Consider the following 20,250-nt stretch of genomic DNA (forward strand, 5'->3'; position numbering starts at 1 on the left):
CCCGCGCCGCCCGGCAAGCGGCCGCCAGCGCCGCCCAGCGCCCGGCCCCGGGGTCGCCGCCCGCCCGCCCGCTCCGCGGCCCCAGCCCGCTGTGACGCAGGCCGCCGCCGGCCCGCGAACGTCCTCCCCCGCGGAGACCACCCCGCGCGCCGCCGGCCGCCGGGGCCTTCCTCCGGGACGCGGAAGCGGCGCTGCCGGCGCGGCCCGGCCCGGCCCCTCGGGCTTCCGAGCCGCCCACCTGGCCGCCTGGGCCGGGGGCCCGCCGGGCCGGCACCTGCCCCGCCCGAACGAGGCGCGGAAAACCCGCGGCTTCCCTGCGCCCGGCATCCGCTCCGCGACCGCAGCTCCTCCCCCGGGTAAGTGAGCGCCGAGCAGCTACCACTAAAAATAGCCCTTCTGAGAACTCCTCGGAAGGACCCGGGTCAGGATGGAGATAATGCCTCCTCCCCGTCCTCCTCCCCCCGGAGAAGGACAGAAGGGGCGGGGGGCCGGCGGGACGCATGGACGGAGACCGAGGACAAAGGCACAGAGCAGTTTTGCTGGCGGTAAAGCCCACGAGCCAGTCCCTTGGCACCCGAGCCTGTTGTCCAGCAGCAACCCCCACGGTCCCGGACCGTGGCAGCCGGGCTCCTGGGGCCTCCGCGGCAGGTTCCAGGGGGGCTGGAATTGGATGCCTGCAGGGGAGCTGACTGTGCACGTTAAAGCCACCTGTTGTTTAAAGAGTATGGGGGGGGTCCTTTTTTTTTTTAATGTACCCTTATTTATTTATTTTTTATGGCCTCACCCACGGCATATGGAAGGTCCCCATGCAGACTGAGTCCCAGGCACATCTGTGACCTACACCACAGCTGCGAAAATGCTGGATCCTTAACCTACGGCACAGTCCGGGGATCGAACCAGGGCCTCCACTGCAGACAAGTTGCTGCAGTCGGATACTTAACCCATTGCACCAGAGTAGGACCCCCCCCCCTTAAATTGATCTGAACCATACTTTTCTTCTCCACCTTTCCCTACATGTAAAAAAGCGAATTCTGCCTGCTTGAAAGCTGACAGTTATCTGCATGGAAAATCTGCCCAGTGGAAAAGTGCCCAGACAAGATTACTCAGTAATGTGGGTGTTCTGGGCTGCCTTACCAATAGGAGCTGTCCTAAGAGCACCAAAAATTAAACTATTGCCCTGTCCTGGCAGTCAGGAAAAGATGGGTGTATGCCAGTAGAGTAACTCGTAGACAACTAACCCTGTTTCATGAGTTGGTTCTTACACCGCAAGCCGAAAGTGGGCATCTCCTTTACCCATTTTTATTGCCAAGCCCAAATGCAAATTTGTCTGAAAGTTGTTCTCTAAGGCTTTTAACTTTTTTTTCCATGCCCCTTTGGCAAAGGCCTACACTTTTTCCAATTCCAGTCCAGTTGTTGGGTGTCTCTCCAAGAAGACAAGCTTAAACCCTCTTAGGCCTTAGGAGAAGAGCCTGACACCAGCCTTGGTTGAATAGACCAACCCCAAACTCTAGAGTGAGGCCTTCCTCCTAGACAGAGGTGGAAACATTCCTGGAAAGTTCCCAGGGAAAGGACAGAGGCTGCCTAGCAATTTGCTTAAATTTTTTTTTTTTTTTGAGTCCCTTGTAGGCCACCAGTACTAATTGAGGTAGCGCCAGCCCCTAAATCCCTTATCAGTGAGGCAGGACAAAAGGCACAGACACCCGTGGAGGGCTTTGCTGTCCAAGGGCTTTCTGAGCCCACGTCTGGCCTCCTTGTGCCCTTGGCAATGGGAACTCAGGCTTAGGCCTCCCTGAAATCCTCTGTCACTTCCCAGTGACAAGGAACCACAATCCTAGGCTTCGGACTCTGAACCAGGAACAAACCCTACTGACTCTTCCTGTGTGAATGTGAGGGAGTTACCGATACTTTTTTTTCCCATCGGCAACATGATTAAAGTACTGTGGGAATTAACTATTGTGCTGAAATCACCAAGACCAGCACCAAGCCCTTCACCAGTACTCAGTTAGTGGGAACTGTTGTATCTACTACCAGTCATTGTCCTGAGAACAAAAGGACCAGAAACAACTATGAAGTTTGGAAATGGATTTGAATCCCCGAAAGTTGGGTCCCTCCCCACCCCCACAGTTGCTTCATTGCAAAGCTTTTGTCTGCTCTGTGCCTGCTTTCTAGTGGGGGAACTGCATGATCCTACCCGCAGGCAGGTGATTGCACACTCAAGTCTGCGAGGCACTGGTGTGAAAAACTGCTATCTTGTCCTGCTTAGGTCTTCTTTCCTTTTTAAAACATTTTTTTTTTTTTTTGGTCTTTTTAGGGCTGCACTTGCAGCATATGGAATCTCTCGGGCTAGGGGTCAATTCAAAGCTGTAGCCGCTGGCCTACACCACAGCCACAGCAACGCCAGATCCCTGACCCACTGCGTGAGACCAGGGATGGAAGCCGCATCCTCATGGTTACTAGTTGGGTTCATTACCGCTGAACCATGAGACAACTCCCAGTCTCCTTCTCTTATTTTACAGAATATAAGCCTTACCTCTAGTCACCTCACTTCAGTCAACCTGGCTGAAATCAACACACATACACTTCGCAAGCCCTCCAGAAAGCCCAGGTGAATTAGCAGCCAGCCAGCCGGCTTCCGTGAGTGCAGGCCCCGAGGGTCTCAGAGGAGTGTAAGCTTATTCCCCGACTCTCTAAGGTGTTCACAAAGCAGGTGTTCTGGCACGCGCTTGAATTCGAATAAACCATTTCGAACTAAACGTAGTTGAAGATCAGAGGCAGGAGAGGGCTCGGTGATCCAGAGCCACAATCTCGATGGTCTACTTAATACCCAATTCTTTAGGCCAGAGACACTCCAAAGGGCTTCCCAAGTGAGCTCCCACACTTGGACTCTGCATAGCTACAAGTTGACCGTGTACGGGTGGACAGTAGGGAGCGGAAGTAGAGCTTTGGGGACACAGCGTGGTCCTGGTAAGAAATTTGGAATGACGTAGATCTGGGCTCGCATCCTGGGTCCCCCGATCACCAGCTATGGGACCCTGAGCTTCTTAATCTTTGAACCCCAGTTTCCCCATCTGTCTGTGAAAACAGCAATACCTTCTTTTTAAGGTTCTAGTGAGTATCTTTAGTGCCCCTGGTGGATTGTGTGGGAATGGCAATTATAGGGCATTGGTCTACCAGATGCAAGCTGGACTATATCATTCTTTAAAGGCATATCTTATTTTATTCTCTTTTTTTTTTCTTTCTTTTTTCAGCCTTGTCCATGGCATATGAAAGTTCCTGGGCCAGGGATCAAAACTGAGCAGGAGCTGCCTCCACCACAGCTGCAGCAACACTGGATTCTTAAGTCACTGGATCCTTAACCTGCCAGGGATCAGACCTGCACCTCCACTGAGACAAACGAATCACTAGCCCACTGCACCACAGCAGGAACTCGAAGGCATATTTTAAAAGTAACCGTCTCTGTGGATCTCTCCAGGCGCCAGGCAAGCGTCAGCCTCTCTTCCTGTGCTCCCATAGCACTTATTTTTGATGTGGGCTGCCATTTATTTCTTTACGTTTTGCTTCCCTCCTGGATCTTCATACATCTCTACATCAACAACTAGCAGGGAGCCTGGAATTACATTTGGAGAGAATGAGCTTTCAAATGTTTCAGTTTTTTGTACCGGTTCTAACTTTCAGTATGATTTGTATTAAACCGCAGGCTCTAGAACCTGAACCCTTTTGAGCAGCATTTATACTAAAGTGATGTATTATGTACATGTGTCGGCTTAAACCTTGATTTTTTTTCCATGCTGGGCTTAGGCTTTATGACAAACCTCTGATGCTCGTTTTGTTTTGTATGTGATGTCTGTTACTCCTGCCCGGTAATAATGAAAGTAAAGTCTAAATTCTAAACGAACCACCGGTGGGACTTTACCCAGCATTCTCTAGCCGCCCTGTGCACATCTGCTCCCCAGATCATTTCTGAGCCTGCTGCGAAGGCTCCCAAGCTAACAGGAAACGTTGTCTTTTTAAGTTTCAGCAGTTACCACTGCTGCAGCCATTAGCACTTTCTGAATCAAAGCTGCAGATATAACCCGCCTATAGCAGCAGTTTTGAAATCCTTGACTCTATGCTGTTAAAATGTCAAGACAGGGGACGCCTTCCTTAGAAAATGTCCCATGAGCAGGAAGTTGCCCAAGAGGCAGTGTGGTCGAAGGTTGCCTTGGACCCCAAAGTGGCGGTAGGATTTGTGCCAGAGGAGAAGGTGGTTGTGCTGAAGATTTAAAAAGAGGATTCTAGAAAGCTTGGGGTCAAATGCTTCTAAAATCAGCCCTGAATAATTTATACACGTCCTTCAATGCACGCATGCGCACACACAGACACCCCCCCCCCCCCCACACACACACGCACACACACAACAGAAGTGGTTGGTCCTGCTAACTTGTGAGATACTCTTTGGACATAATAATAATAAATAAGCACAGTGGGAGTTCTGGTCGTGGCTCAATGGTAACAAACCTGACTAGTATCCACAAGGATGCAGGTTTGATCCCTGGCCTCACTCAGTGGGTTAAGGATCCAATGTTGCCATGAGCTGTGGTGTAGGTCACAGAGGCTGCTCAGATCTGGCGTTGCCATGGCTGTGGCTGTGGTGTAGGCTGGCAGCCATAGCTCTGATTCGACCCCTGGCCTGGGAACCTCCATATGCTGCAGGTGCAGCCCTGGAAGGAAAAAAAAAAAAAAGACAATAATAAATGAGCACTTACTAGATTTATGCTATGTGCTAAATACTAGCTTTATAGGTACTGTCTTATTTAATGCCATTGCCATCCAGCAGTGGGCAGTGTTATTTTCTTCTGTTGAAAACTGAGGCAGATTGTAATCTAGTAACTAGCCAATGGCCACACCAGGAAGTGGCAGAGTCAGGTTTGGACACGGTTGAGTCTAATTTCTGAGTTCTCAGGCTTAATCACTGCTCAATCACATGGAAAAGGGATATTTACTTCATATATATATATATATATATATATATATATATGTATGTATTTTTGTCTTTCTGTCTTTTCTAGGGCTGCTCTTGTGGCATATGGAGGTTCCCAGGCTAGGGGTCTAATCAGAGCTGTAGCCACTGGCCTACACCACAGACACAGCAACTCAGGATCCGAGCTTGTCTGCGACCTACACCACAGCTCACGGCAATGACAGATCCTTAACCCACTAAGAGAGGCCAGGGATCGAACCCGCAACCTCATGGTTCCTAGTCAGATTCGTTTCCGCTGCGCCATGACGGAACTCCTGGGGACATTTATTTTTAAATTGAATCCATCATGTGTCTTCAGGAAGGTTAATGATGTACTTTTTCAGTAGTTTTTGAACTTGCAGTTCATTTGTGCTTTTTTCCCAATAGCTTCCTCATATCCTAAATACGCCTTCCTGGGGTGATTTTTTACAGCTTTTTACTCTTTAATTGAAAAGCATTTTATGACTGAAAGCAAACTATGAAAGATCATGAGTGACTCTGGTTCTGGGTTTAGACCATACGAAATATACCAGGCAGAGAGCCCCATTTGTAGAATTATTGTTTATGTGGGCCAATGATAAATAAGTAACTTTCATCTGATAAATATGTAGTGAGTTTAAAGTAAAAAATGAGTTTGATATTCTCAGGAGTGACTTCTTTTTTGTTTTGTTTTTTGGTTTGTTTGTTTAGGCAAGAAATAGATTGAATACAATAGGATGCTTGTGAGAGATGCAAGCGGGCAGGTAAGGAGACTCTGCTCCCTGGATCTGGTGGACCCACAGTTTCTTCCTCCAAGGGGGTGGGGGGAGGAGTGACTTTTTGGTACATAAACATCACTGCTCTAACTGCATTATGAAATAATATTTGCCTGCTGCTGTTTATTAAGCATACAAGCCATGTATCTAAGAACTTGACATATGTTAACTCATTAATTAAATCTACAAATGACTAGCTCTAGGCATGAAGTGAATTATTGTAAAGATAATGAAACACTCTTAAAGGTTTAGAATTTATTTATTAAAAAAACCCATTAAGATGAACCGCCTAAGAAAGAGAACTCGTTTTTTCCCAGAATTCAACAGTTTCCTCCGTTTCTCAACACCGTATCAAACCGTGCATATAGAATGTACCTTAGAACATCTTAGGTCACACTTTAACATTGACTTGCTTCAAATTTCAGGGACATCAGCCCTGACAAAGCTCCTAATTTCAAGCCTAAGGAAGTGCTTCTTTCCTCTGGTGAAGAAGCTGCTCTGTCTGCATCTCTGTCTCTGTCTCTCTCTGCGGCATGAAGATCCAGGGCTCAAGACACCTTCTCAGGCTGGTGAAATTGAAGATGCTCTTGTTACATAAACATGACTCTCTCTCTGGACAGTGTCACGGACAGTCCTCTCTGGACTTAGAAAATGGAACAACTGTGCCTGGCTGCTCTCAAAGCTCCCAGCCATAATGACGCAGGATATGTTTTCTTGAGCCTTTTTGGAGCTCGTTTATTAATTTCCTGTATTTACCCATGTTACTCTGGGGAAAGAGAACCAGCAAGTAAGCCTGGTTTGCCTTCTCAGTATCAACGAGAATGATCATTAATGATCACGTTTATTGCTAGCAGTGCAAAGAGCATAGACTGGGAGTAATGAGCCCTGGACTCCAGGGGTGGTTCTTGGGACAAGTCACCTCATATCCTTGGACCCTCGGGTTCCTTATCCAAAATGAAAGGGTTGGAACAGATGATTTTTTAAAGGACTTGTTCAGTGGTAAAACTTCCCACACCAGTCTTCGAAGGGCACACATTTTTCCTCCCTAGATTTCAGCCAGGAATGGATATAATCAGCGACATGTAACTCAAGATGCAGGAAGGCATCCGCTGCTGCTGTTAAGGGATAGTTTTCTGGAGGGGGACGGACTAGTCAGGCAGCATCTTCCCTGGGCAACTGTGTCTTCTGCATCCACTGCGGTAGATCCATCACTGCGCTAGAACCATCCATTGTGATAGAACCATCCGTTGTGATAGAACCATCCATTGCGATAGCACCATCCATTGTGATAGCACCATCCATTGTGATAGAACCATCCATTGCGATAGCACCATCCATTGTGATAGAACCATCCGTTGTGATAGAACCATCCATTGCGATAGAACCGTTCCTCTACTAAGGCATTGGCAGGAGCCTTCTGTAGAACTCTGCCCTTGACGTACCCTGAGACATAGGTGTCTGCGGTCAGAGTCATCCGGAACACTATGGTCCTCTGGAGAGTCACAGCACCTCTTAATATGTTGAGGGATCTGAGAGGTCCTGCATGAAAACACCTGTTAACTTTGCTGAACCTAGCATTTCTCTGACTTCATTTACCAGGGAGCTCCTTTCTTTGTCACATCTACCAGCATTCCAGGAAGAAAAAAAATATCTCGAAGAGACTATTTGAATTGTTATTCTAGAAAAGCCTTTAGACCTTCCTAAGAGTTTCCGCCTTGGGAGAGAGAGGGAATTATAACCCCTGTTAGCTAGTTTGATGACTGTCTACCAAGATGAGCCTTCTTGATAGATGTGGTCTGCAGGGATTGTCCTCATAAGCAGCCACACTGGAGTGTCCATCACCCATCAGGGCACAAGGAAGACCCGTCTTCGCTGGTATCAGCCTTGTTCCGTTATGCTGAGGAGTATTCCCTCGCCTTTACATGCTTGCATTAACCTCCAGATTCGTTGGCATCCTTCTTTATTATTATTTTATTATTTTTTCTTTTTACCGCTGTACCGGAGGCCTATGGAAGTTCCCGGAGCAGGGGCTGAACTGGAGGGGCAGCAGCAGGCCGCCGTCACAGCCGTGGCAACCCAGATCTGAGCTGTGTCTGTGACCTACACTACAGCTCAAGGCAATACCAGATCCTCAGCCCATGGAGCGAGGCCAGGGATCGAACCTGTGTCCTCATGGATACTAGTCAGGTTCTAAACCCACTGAACCACAACAGGTACTCCCTCTTTTTAGACATAGTATAAGACAAACATCTGTTCTGAGCCCTCACAGGGGTAGCATAGAATGGTTTATTAATGCTCATTGGGAGACAATGCTTCACGGGTCTCCAGTATTTTTACACATCTTGTGAGCAAGACACGCACTGCCCTTTCTTCCAGACTAGATGTTCAAGGATATTTGTAGATATTTTGAAAATAAAGATACGAGTTCGGTTATGGCTCAGCAGCAATGAACCCAACCAATATCCACAAGGATGTGGGTTCAATTGCTGGCCTCACAGCTCGGGTCAAGGATCCCGAGTTGCCGTGGCTGTGGTGTAGGTCACAGACACAGCTCCGATTTGACCCCTAGCCTGGGAACTTGCATATGCCACAGGTGCGGCCCTAAAAAGACAAAAAAAAAAAAAAAAAGAAAGAAAATATAGAGATAGTGTATCCCTCTGGAGCAAAGGATGAAGATACTTGCTGTCAAGCATAATACAGATGTTTTTCTCCAGCGCAAAGAGCAGGTGACACTTTGGTAGACGTTCCCGTTCCCGAAGCTCACGGCTCTTCTCCTCTAACACAAGCTGCGGTTAGGATGCTGATACCCTGGCTGTTGCTGTGGCTGTGAGGAACGAACATGTTCCCCTCTCTGATCCAGGCATTTCATGTCTTTCCAGCATCCAAGAAACTGGGGCAGGCTGATTATTTGGCCTGCAGAGAATAAAGTCTCAGACTCTGCGCAGTTCCTGACAGTAGCGGCCTTTTCCTCCTCACGCCCTGGACCCTGGCAGAGAAACTTTCTGTCCTTAGCGGCGCTCCGTCCCTGGTCTTGAGAGCATACCCTCCTGTGAATGCTTCTCTAGGCCTGTTGTAACATTTGTAGGCATCCAGCCCTGCTTTGGAGAAGATTCAGTAGAGAGCTGGTGTAATTGATGTGCTCTGATGACAGAATATCAAAGAAAGGTACAGCGAACGTCTGTCCAGCATGATAATGTTTCATTAAAATGATGAGAAACTATTTTAATTCTAATCTTGTTATGCTAAAGGGGGATTTAAAAATTAATCCTCAATGAAAAGGAAGTACTGTCACACAGTAAAGAATGGATATGTTGGGGGAGTATTTCTGAGTTATCTGCACTCATTTCTTCATTCTTCCAAAAACAGTGTAGACAGAGGAGAAGATGAGTTCGGTAAGATCAATTGCTTCGCGGGGCCAAAGGGAGCATCATTTTGCCATAACATGAAAGCAAAGCGATCGTATTTAAGAAACTGAAAACATCCAGATAAATTTTTCTTTTTTTTTGTTTTTGGCCACACCCGTGGCACATGAAGTTCCCAGGCCAGTGATGGAATCCAAGCTGCAGCTGCAACGCCAGATCCTTAACCCACTGTGCTGTGCTGGGAATCAAACCCGCACCTCGGCAGCGACCCAAGCCACTGCAGAGACAACAGCAGATCCTTAACCCACTGCGCCATAGCGGGAACTCCAACATGCAGCTTTCTTGAAGGTCAACCACATTCTTCAGCTTGTAAGATGCTCCTGACAGCAGCCTGTTTACACCTGATCTGATGCCATTTCCATGTCAACTGTTGATTACATTGGCTAAACCGAAATTGAAAATTATGCTCTCTGCAATAATACTTTTGATCTCTTGCTTTGAAACAAACATCTTCTGATTGAAAGGGTTTCAGGGGCTTTAGCATATAATAATCATTGGTCTGGGAGGAATCTGGTCTTGAAATTTTAAGACGCAGTCTGCTATCTTGCTACAGTGCCACAAATAGGGTCATAAATGAACCCCTGTTGAGTGCTTTCTGCCAGGCAGGCTTTAAAGCATTGTACGTGTATTATTTCATTTAATTCACATAACGACACAATGAAGTAGGTATTATCACTGTCCCCATTTCATGAACGGGGACCCTGGGGCCCGGGAGGTAATGCGACCTGCCCAAGGTCATGCTGCTAGTCAGTAGTGGAGCCAGGAACGGAATCAAGGCACCTGCCTCCAAATCTTAGACTCTTACCTCACTTTTATGCTCCCTTTCTGTAATATCAGAGTTTTTTTAACTGATGGAAAAAGTGATTTTTTTTCCCCTGGACCGCTTAAGGGAAATAAACACCAATGCCCTCGCTTCTTTCGAGTGTTATCTCTAGATTGGCTTCCCAGATACGGCGTTTAGTTCTTCGTTTCTCCATAACGAGTAGACTTCAGGACCGTAAGGGCTGGGTTATATCCGTCTCCAGCCCACGTTGACTGCGGAGGGGGAGGCGGGAGCTCATTTTGCATAGGGAGATGTTCCAGGTAAACCTCCTTGGAATGTTCTAGTTTGATGTATCTCGAACTCCTGGCGCAGGATGCATTTGAAAAACCTTTCAATAAGCTGAAACAAATACTCGATAGATGTTGAGTTGTTGTGGTTCAGTCTGTATCCAGAAAAGGAGGAAAAAGCAACAGTATTTTTAAAGTTACCCATCTTACTTGGACAAGCTTTATTTTTATTTTTTAATTTTTCCCCTTTAGGGCTGTACCTGCTGCATATGGAGGTTCCCGGGCTAGGGGTCGAATCGGAGTTGCAGCTGCCAGTTTACACCGCAGCCACAGCAACGCCGGGTCCTTCATCCACTGGAGAAGACAACGTCGGGTCCTTAACCCCCTGCGCCACAATGGGAACTCCTACGTGGGCAAGCTTCAGGTTTTCATGACCAGGAGCGGTGCTGCTTCCAGCCCCCAACCCCCACTCTTGCCGCAGGGCCCAGATGGGCACGTTGTGACCCTGTCTGGGCTGATAATCGCATCGCAGTGCTTTTCCTCAAATCAGACGGCAGCTTATCCCAGCTAATCTCCCCACGAGCGTATGGAGGTGGAGAATAGCAGGGACTCCTGAGTGCTCTAATGGGTAAGGAAGTTGAAAAATCTTGGCCAACTACTACTTAGAACCATGAGGAAATCCTTTGCAGCATTTGTAGCTTGCTGGCCAGCCTCTCGACTCCGAAGTGGTTTCTGAACACTCGTGGTGGGAAGGTTTTGTGTGCAGCTCTCCGCAGCGTGCGATCTGTTCAGCGCCGGCTGCCGACGGCAGAGGTCTGGCACACACTTCGGTGCCAAGAGCAAGACACGCTTCTACGTCCCGCGCTGCCGGCTTCACAAGAAGCTGCGAGCGTCGTCACGGTCTTTGCTGAACACCTTCTGTGGAGTTGCTGATGGTTTTCTCTTTCTGTCAAGGACCAGAAGTAGTTTCTGCTTCTCCATCCGGGGTGCATCGAGAAGTTCGAGAGAAGCAAGTCGGCGGCCCACGGACCTCCTTGGGGGCTGCCCGGTTGTAATCCGAAGCTGGCCCTGTGCTCAGAGGGCAGAGGAAAGGGGCAGATGACTCCAGACCTACAAACCCGGAGCGGCAGGTTCCGAAGGGGATTTGCCACAAGCCTTGTCTTAGGTGAATCCAGCGCAGACGGACCCTGCCCCTGCCGGCAGAGGCTTCTGTGTTTATGGAGAGGCCTTAGCTGGATCCACTCGTGCACACAGTCTATAGTCTCATTGCCATATTAATATCTCAAGGCTTTATCCTCGAGGCAGCTTCTGGATGTAGAGGAAGCAAATGGGGTGCATGATCTACGGACAGGGGAGGGGCGGGGGCGGGCAGCCTCCAAGTGCCAGGGTTCAGCTTGCAGGTCAAACCCTTGGGCACATCTTCTCAGTGGCCCCCCCAGCACAAGTATGGATCCATCTCCCATCTCTGCAAGACCTCAAGTGGCTGCACAGAAGTGGTGAGATTCTTTCTTTTTTTTTTTTTTTCACTTTTTAGGGCCACACTCGTGGCATATGGAATTTCCTAAGCTAGGGGTCAAATCAGAGCTACAGCTGCCAGCCACAGCCACAGCCACACCAGATCCGAGCTACGTCTATGACCGACACCACAGCTCACAGCAACACTGGATCCTTAACCCACTGAGTGAGGCCAGGGGTCGAACCTGCATCCTAATGGATCCTATTCTGTAACTGTAACCACTGAGCCGTGAAGGGAACTCCCAAAAGTCAACATCTTGCATAGCTTGTTATATAACACATTTTTAAAGGAAATGTAATGAGTGCTTATTGCCAGAGTAAATGATAATTTTTACTCTTTCTTTTCTATTTCAATGTAACATACCGCCCATGACACGTTAAAATAATCATCATTCCTTCCCCCCAAATTTAAACCTATTAAATTATTTTTTGAGAAATTCTTATCTAAAATATCTGCCATTTTGCAGAACTCCTGCAGATATGAGTGATTCGCTGTTTTAATAATTAGTGTGGGAAAAAAGAGGACACATGGAGAATTTTGAAATAGTCCTGTTATTGTTTACGGCAATCTACATGCATGAAGAAATAGCTAGTTTTAACCCAACAAAATTACAAGTTCTAAAACTGACAGAACACTGTAAACCAACTATAATGGAAAAAATAAAAATCATTTAAAATTTTAAAAAATGACAAGTTCTCCTTTATTCATGGTTTACACAGGAGTACACCCCAACATCCCCCGCCTCCCCTCTTAAATTTGTGATTGACAAGGGGAGGCAGGACCTTGAATGCAAGAGTCAACACACTTCAAAAGACCCCTGTGAAAGGTAAAAACTGATAATAATCATTTCCAAAGAGAAACAAGTCTCCCACTTGAAAACGTGGGCTGTCAACATATTTTGCTCAGAAGAACAAATGGGAATATGGCAGGAAAGATCAGCACAGGGTCCTCAAGTTGGTTCAAGAGGTAAAACATTAAGATCTTGAATGTTCGTTGCAGTTTTCATGTGCAGAATATACACTTCTGTTCATCCCAGAGGAGCCGCTTTCTCTCTATTCCTTGGATAGCTTTAGAAAGCCGTTGGACTCTCCAAGAAGTCCTAACTTAGTCTAGGGTGTAGTATCTTGTAAGGGAGACAAAACGTTCCATAAGTTGAAACCTTCCTTCAAAATCTCCCTCAACTCCTCTCTTCCCCCCTTTCCATTTCCCCTTCTGCCCCCCTAGTTTAGCTCTCACCACTTTGTGGCTACACAGCAGCGACTGCCCTTTCCCAGACCCAGACAGGGTCTCAGCTTCAGCCAGACCCTCCGTGCACTGGCCCAATGTACTGTCCAAAAGGTACGCGTACTGTGTGTGGCTGGTCCATAGCAGCTGCCCAATACATGACAGTTTCAACCTGCTCAAGTCACTCTCCGCTGCCCGCAGGAAAAAGCTTAAAGCCCTGATGGTTTGTAGAAGATAAAAGACTGTGTTTGGTATTTGTCCCCATTGCAGGCACAGAAATCCTAAACCCCTCGGAATTGCTTGGGTGATGAGATGTCTCTGTTAAATTAAAGAGGCGACTTGCCCAGGCTTCTAGATAGTTTCGGGATGAAGGCTGGGCATCAGAAAGACCAGCCATGTGATTCGATTTTTGGGACGTGGAGGCAGCCTGACCCCTGGGATTGGGGATGTCTGGAGATTGGGTTTAGTCATGAGGCCAATGATTTAACTGTGTCTATGTCATGAAACCCCAATAAAACCCTTGGACGCTGGGGCTCAGAGGAGCTTCCTGGTTCATGGTTGCAGAGATGGACCTGGTGGTGACATGCCCAGACTTCGTGGGAGGGGACGCGGAAGCTCTGTGTTCCCTCCTGGACCTCGTCCTGTGCCTCTCACTTGGCTGCTCCTGCATCCTTTTTGTTGAAGTTGCCGTCGAAAGTCTAGCACTTTCTTGAGCTCTGTGAGTCATTCTAGTGGATTTTCAAACCTGAGGAAGTCATGGAATGCTCAGGTTTGTGGCCGGTTGGGCAGAAGGGTGGGTAGCCTGGGGGCTTCCCAAGACTCGTGGCCGGCATCTGAGGTAAGGGCAGCCCCGTGGAGGACTTTGCCCTTAACCTGTGAGCCTGTGCCACCCCTGGGTAGCCAGTGTCAGCAGCGAGTTGGGGTAGAAACAGAGCCGACGGTATTAAGAGACGGCAACCGGAATCTATAGAAATAGATCAAGTCATCAGTGCAGGACTTTATCACAGCCGTCATGGAAAGATCGACTGACTGAAAGCCTCCCCAGGACCACGAAACCATAGCACTGCTTTCCCAAATCCGGCTTCCATGGACCCTGCTAGGATGGCCTCGTGGTGAGGAATCCTGCCTAGGAGTTGTTTAAAGACAAGAGGAGTCAAAGTATTTTGACTAGCTTAGGGCAAGGCACTCGGCCTGCGTTGTGATCTATGGTCTTAATTCCACGAGGTCCTACCAACGGTTTATTTTGGCCAAAAGGCAGCATAAGTGTCCTTTTCCACGTAGTGTCTCTGAGAAACATTCCACCCCGGCAAGATAGCCAAGTCTGGCTGATGCGTTACAGCCAATGAGTAAGTTACGGGCACGGATTTGGGGGGGTCTCTGTACATGGTGATTCTGAGAAGATTCAAGCTTCCAGCGCTGGTGATGGGGGTCACAGGAGTGGGCGGGCATTGCCTGGGTATTGCCCACCAAGCTATCTGTTTCCAGTTTGGGGAGCGGAACAGCCACAGAGGCAAAGCAAAGAGATGCCGCAGGCACTGCCTGCCAGGCTCAGTCTGAGTGCTTTTTACCGAAGTCAGCGCACTGCATCCTGAAGTGGAGGTATTGTCGCCTCCACTTTGCAGACAAACTGTGAGCGCCCCGCGGTCTCCCAGCCTGTAAGCTGGAGGATGAGCATTCGCGTGCAGGGCTATCTGGGTCCAGATGGAAACTCTACGCTCAACTCCGCCACCAAGTGCCCAGTTCTGGGCCTCACCCTGGGATGCCTGAGTTACAGTCTGAGTTCGGAAAGCAGAGAAAAGATATCTTGTCACCGTCCGCTTGCCTGGCGGTCCAGGGAGAGAGGTGGGGGCGGCTTCCTCGACCCCGCACTTGGGCTGGAGTCGGCGCCCGAGCCAGCTCTCGCGGACATGACAGAGGGCACTGCTGGCGGGCACTGATCTCTTTGCAGCCTCTGTCTCAGCGCTGGATCTTCTTTAGGCAGATGGGTGCTAGCTCTGGGGCAGACAGGAGCAAGCAGTCATCGCAGCCTCCTGGAGACGTCCTTGGCGCAACTGCCCAGGGCATCCTTGCTGTGTTAAGAATCCCCCCCACTCGCCCAGATTAACTCTGCCCACTTGTGAGTAGCCAGCTGTGAGTCTGCAAGCGAGACTCTCGGAGGGCACATCGTTCTGTCCACCAGAAGCCCCGCGAGCCAGCTCAGCAGGCGCAGAAACCACACTGCGGGGTGAGGCAGGGGCTCGGCACGGTGATGTGTCCCTTTGTCGTTAGGAAGAGGCCCTTCCTGGTTTGGTTGGCCAGGGGGCTAACTCCAGTTCCCTGATGGTGGAGGCTCACAGGAGTAGATGAGACACGCTGATAAGTGTTGCTTGGCCACCAGCAGGGCTGGTGACCTAGGACAACATCTCACCTGTCCCAAACTGAGAACAGCCCATGGATGGGCGCCTGGGGAGCAGACTGAGCACAACTGCTCCTGACCACACCTGGAGCTGAACCGTCTCCCTCTCGTTTCCTAAGGTTTCACAGCCGTCGATTTCCCATGGAAACAGCAGAAATCTGTTTTAATCATCGGGAATTTTGTTTCCTAATTTGTATGGGAACCTGGTGATGCAGACATATGGTGCATATGCATCATCTCAGAAAGCGGCAGCCAAAAGAAAAATAGTTAAAGCCAGTCTTAAAACTGGAAAGCTTCGGCGTATGCCTTCAAATTATGTCCCTTGATCTCAGAGGCATCAGCCCTGCTGCCACAAGACCTGGTTCTGCTTCCGCTGGTCCTTCCAGCAGGATTTGCACTCGTACCTTGTCAGGTGCTCCCAGAATGGAGAGAGTGAATGAGTGCCGGTGGCGTTCTAATCCTGACCCTTGGGCTAAGCCCGAGCTTCTCTCTGCCTCCTTATCATCCTCTGAGAGTTTCATTCAACCATTTTAATAGTGATCGAACATCTATTTGGTGCAGACAGGGTTCTGAGAACGAGGAAGGTAGCAGTAAACAAGAAGGGTCCCCACCTTTGTGGAGTTCAGATTCTCTCAGGGGAGATAATCAAATGAGTAGAAGGCAGAGCATGTTTGCTGGGGATCTGGGTTATGGAGAAAGACAGAGCAGGAAAGGGAGTATTTCAGAAGGGCAATTACAAATTTAAATAGGCTGGTCAGGAAAGGCCTCGTGGAGAGGGGGCAGCTGAGGCAATGCTTGATGGAGGTGTGAGAAGCGGCCACGTGGATATCAGAGATCCGAGAACATTCGGGCGGAGGCCCTGAAACTGCAGATCCCCGCTGTTTTTGAGGAACGGCAAGAAGCCCAACACGGCGCCCAGGTTCTGGTGTGTGGGTATGGCAGCTGGGACGGACTGACACGCAGGCCAGGGACGGACGGAAGATATTTATGACCAAGGGTGTCGAGAAGATCACGGGGAGAGCCTGCCCGTGTCCATACTGGCTTGGAGCCTTCTTGGCCCCGCACAGAGAAGACCGTGAGGCTGGAGTGGAGCTGCGTGGCGGCAAGTATTTCCAGCTTGTGAGGAGGCCCAAGTGGGCCTGGTGCAAAGTAGGGTGCAGTGAGCTCGGTTCACCTTCTGTCTAAGGAGAGGGATTCTGTGTTATTCATCTTTGCACGTGCGTGTGATAAATTTGCTTATTTCTTTTGTCTTTTTGCCATGTCTAGGGCCACTCCCGTGGCATGTGGAGATTCCCAGGCTAGGGGTCTAATCGGAACTGTAGCTGCCGGCCTACAAGACAGCCACAGAAACGCCAGATCTGAGCCGCGTCTGTGACCGACACCACAGCTCACGGCGACGCTGGATCCTTCACCCACTGAGCGAGGCCAGGAATCGAACCGACAACCTCATGGTTCCCAGGAGGATTCGTTAACCACTGCACCACGACGGGAACTCCTTATTTCTAGATTTGAGTGTAGTCACTTTATATAGCTATGTTTCTAAGGTCCTGGAGACTTAATCGGGTCAAGGTAAAGTTGAGACTTCATCTAGAGCAGTGCTACCAAGTAGAAATATAAGGCGAGCCACACGGGCACTTTGAAGTTTTCTAGTATCCATAAGCAATGAAATCGAGTTTAATTATATTATTTAACATAATATAATTCAAAACTTATCCTTTTAACATGCAATCAATATAAAAATATTGATTTTTTTCTCTTTATTTATTTTGAAATCCATTGCGTATCTTACACCTACAGAACATTTCAATTCAAAGTAGCCCCATTTCAAGAGTTTAATGCCACATGTGGCCGGTGGCTGCCACGCCGGGCAGCACAGTTCTGGTGGCAAAAGGAGGGTATTTTCCTCTCTTGCTTCATATTGTTGTGAGCCCGACATGCAGCTGAAGCAACGTGGTGTATTTTGTCAGGCGGGCTCAGGTATTACTTATTCCTTTGCTTTATATGGCAAGCAGTGAAGTGGTTGCTATTCCTGTACACGCCGAAAACAGGACCTTACAGTGTCTTTATGCCCTAAGCCCTCGGAACAGCAAATTGTCCTGCACATCTCCTGCTTTACCTGTGTCCACCTCTCACAGGTAGACATACAGCTCAGCCAGAACCGTGGGAAAAGGTTCAGTGGCAAACTTCTGCTTGTATGGGTGGTTCTCCTAATGGCTACATTCAAAAATATTACCCTTGATGTTATTTTAACAAATCTCCGTGATGAAAAAGCATAAAAATGCGAGGGGCCCAAATAACTTAAAATTCATAGCAGGAGATCTCGGAAACGGCGTACCCGGGAAATCAAAACACAGGGCACACTGTCTTGAAAAACAGAGAGCTCTTAGTCATAAAATGAATGGGTCCTCCACTTATAGTTCAGCTTTTAGAACTGATTTCATGCGCTTTTGGTGACTTGCTCATATTTTTAACCTGCAAATCTCCTCCCTGACTCCAGAAGGTGAATGTTGGTTCTTAGTGGGGAGGAATAGGACAAGGATCCTTTAAATGTAAAGCCCTTTAAATGTACTGATTAATTTCATCCTTATAACAGCCCAATGCCCCTTATCTTAAACCTACGATAGTTCTGACCTGTCAAAACAAACAAACAAACAAACAAACCCACAGTAGAATGGTGGTTACCCGAGAGTCACGAGTGGGGGTAAGACTGTGTTTAAGGGCACAGAGTTGTAAGAAGCAGTAGAACAGCCATAGAGATCTCGCGTACAGTCCAGAGACTGTAGATGATACTGTAGAGCAATTCTGTGATATGATAAGTAAATAGCACTTTCAACCTACCCAACCTTACCAGTCAAATTCATCCAAAACACAATAACGAAAAGAAAACATTAGTGAAAACCTCCAACAGGTTTGAATCTCAGTTCTGTTACTCGCTCGTCAGGAAATTCTCCGAGACTCAGCTTTCTGCTGTGTAAAATGCAAATAATAAGGACTCAAGTCATCCGATTATTGGGAAAACCAATCTGAGGTAACGCACGAGGTGTCCCCGTAACAGGGCTTGACGGTAAAAGCCCCCAATAAACGTCTCTACTCTTACTGGTGACAAAGGGTTACTTGACACATCCTTTTTGGGGACGGGGTGGGGGGTGAAGACAAAAAGAATCTTTCTTTTCCAGGCAGAGGGGGACGCGGCAGGCTGATGCCCTCAAAAAACTGTGTCCCCCACCCCGACTTTACAAATCTTGAGGCAAGAGGTTACAGATGTTTTCCAGCAAAGAGGCCACAGCATTAGAATCACATCTTCTAGCCATTAGACGGCTATTATTAGACAGTGGTTTTCAGCCGCAATTCCTCCTGTCTGTATATTAGAAAGTTGTGGAGTCCTTGCTAACCTTGAAGGCATTGGAGACCTCTTTTCTAAGGTTTCCAACATCACTGACACTTTTAAAGTAATTTTTAAATAGGTAACGCATACACACGATGCAAAATGAAAAGATACAGAGAGATACAGAGCAAAGGGCATACAGAGCAAAGGGTATACAGTGTTGCCATTTTTTGTGTATTCACCAGAGATAGTGTGACTATCTTAGCTGACACACACACACACTTGAATATTCAATCAGCAAATATATTCAGTAGAATCTATTGTTTTTGCTGTATTGATTAGTATTTCCCCAAGGACAGTCACTCAGAGGCTCACAATAGCTACTAACCCCGTTAGCGATCTTCTCACCAAGGCCCCAGAGAGGTGTCTACAACCAGGTAAAGGGAGCAAGCAGGGGTAAGACGAGAGCTCGAGGAAGTGGGGGTGAAGCCGGTGAGCGACCCAAGACAGACGTGGCTCTCAGAATGTTAAAGTTCTGTCTTGTTGAATTTCCCAGCCAGGTGTTCTTTCCACAGAGGTGGAAAAGTTAAGTCACTTGCCCAACGTAACACAGCTAGAAAGCTGGGAGGCAGGATTCAGACTTAAGCCTGGCTGGTTTCAAAGCCAAAGCCCCAGGACCTCGACCCTGGGGAGGACAAAGCGGTCAGGTGCCCCGGAGCAGGGTGGGGCTGGAGGTTTGCTGTTTTACAGGCTCGGAGAGCGGGTGGGAGGTGAGATATGACCAACCCCATAATTATAGCATCAAAAATGGAGTTCCCCTCATGGCATAGCGGAAATGAATCTGACTAGCATCCATGAGGATGTGGGTTCAATCCCTGGCCTTGCTCCGTGGGTTAAGGATCCAGCGTTGCCGTGAGCTGCAGTGTAGGACACAGATGCGGCTCCGATCCATGGCTGTGGCCGTGGCTGTGGTGTAGGCTGGCAGCTGCAGCTCTGATTCGATCCTTAGACTGGGAACTTCCGTATGCTGCGGGTGTGGCCCTGAAAAGACGAGGGGAAAAAAAAAACCATCAAAGACAACATGCAGCAGCAGAGTCCATAGTCAACCACCCTTCTCTGTTCAGCACCTGTGGACGTGAAATGTTCCCAGAGGTCAGGCCTAAGACAGGCCCCCAAGGGTGGGGACATCTCGTTGGGAAGACACCTACCCTTGGTGCCACCGTGCCCACCCCTGGAGCCCTCACTTCGGTGGCTCGGGGGAAATTGGTTCCATTCCCTTGAGCACAACCCAGGTTTGTGTCAGTGACAATGTCTGGGGAAGAACTGGATCGGTTCTTCAGTTCTGGTGGCGGCGCTGCCTTCGCCCGTCTGGGCTGCTACGCAGAACACGACAGACGGGCGGAAGCAGCGACAGTCACTTCCCACAGGACTCCAGGGGCGGGAGTCCCGGGCCAGCATGTCACCCATTCAGCTCTGGGTGAGGGCCCTCTGCCTGGCTGGTGGGCAGCTGACTTCTTGCAAGAGGACAGGGAGAGAGAGCTGCAGACTCTTCTTTTAAGGACAC

General features: G+C 48.6%; 1 protein-coding gene and 1 long non-coding RNA gene across 3 annotated transcripts in view; one reads left to right on the forward strand and one right to left on the reverse strand.

Moving 5' to 3' along the window:
* The window catches only part of LRRC8C (leucine rich repeat containing 8 family member C), a 121,944-nt gene that overhangs the window by 80,162 nt on the left and 21,532 nt on the right, over window positions 1-20,250 (reverse strand). The window lies entirely within an intron of this gene.
* Window positions 56-12,421, forward strand: LOC102161056. 2 transcript variants are annotated; one of them, XR_001308570.2, is made up of 3 exons: window positions 56-356; window positions 5,690-5,742; window positions 6,180-12,421. It is a non-coding gene; the product is annotated as an uncharacterized LOC102161056 (long non-coding RNA). The 2 variants fall into 2 exon arrangements; XR_002343636.1 differs by lacking the exon at window positions 56-356 and having other exon boundaries at window positions 5,189-5,742.

The sequence above is a fragment of the Sus scrofa genome, chromosome 4, assembly GCF_000003025.6.
Source record: "Sus scrofa isolate TJ Tabasco breed Duroc chromosome 4, Sscrofa11.1, whole genome shotgun sequence".
Taxonomy (NCBI): domain Eukaryota; kingdom Metazoa; phylum Chordata; class Mammalia; order Artiodactyla; family Suidae; genus Sus; species Sus scrofa.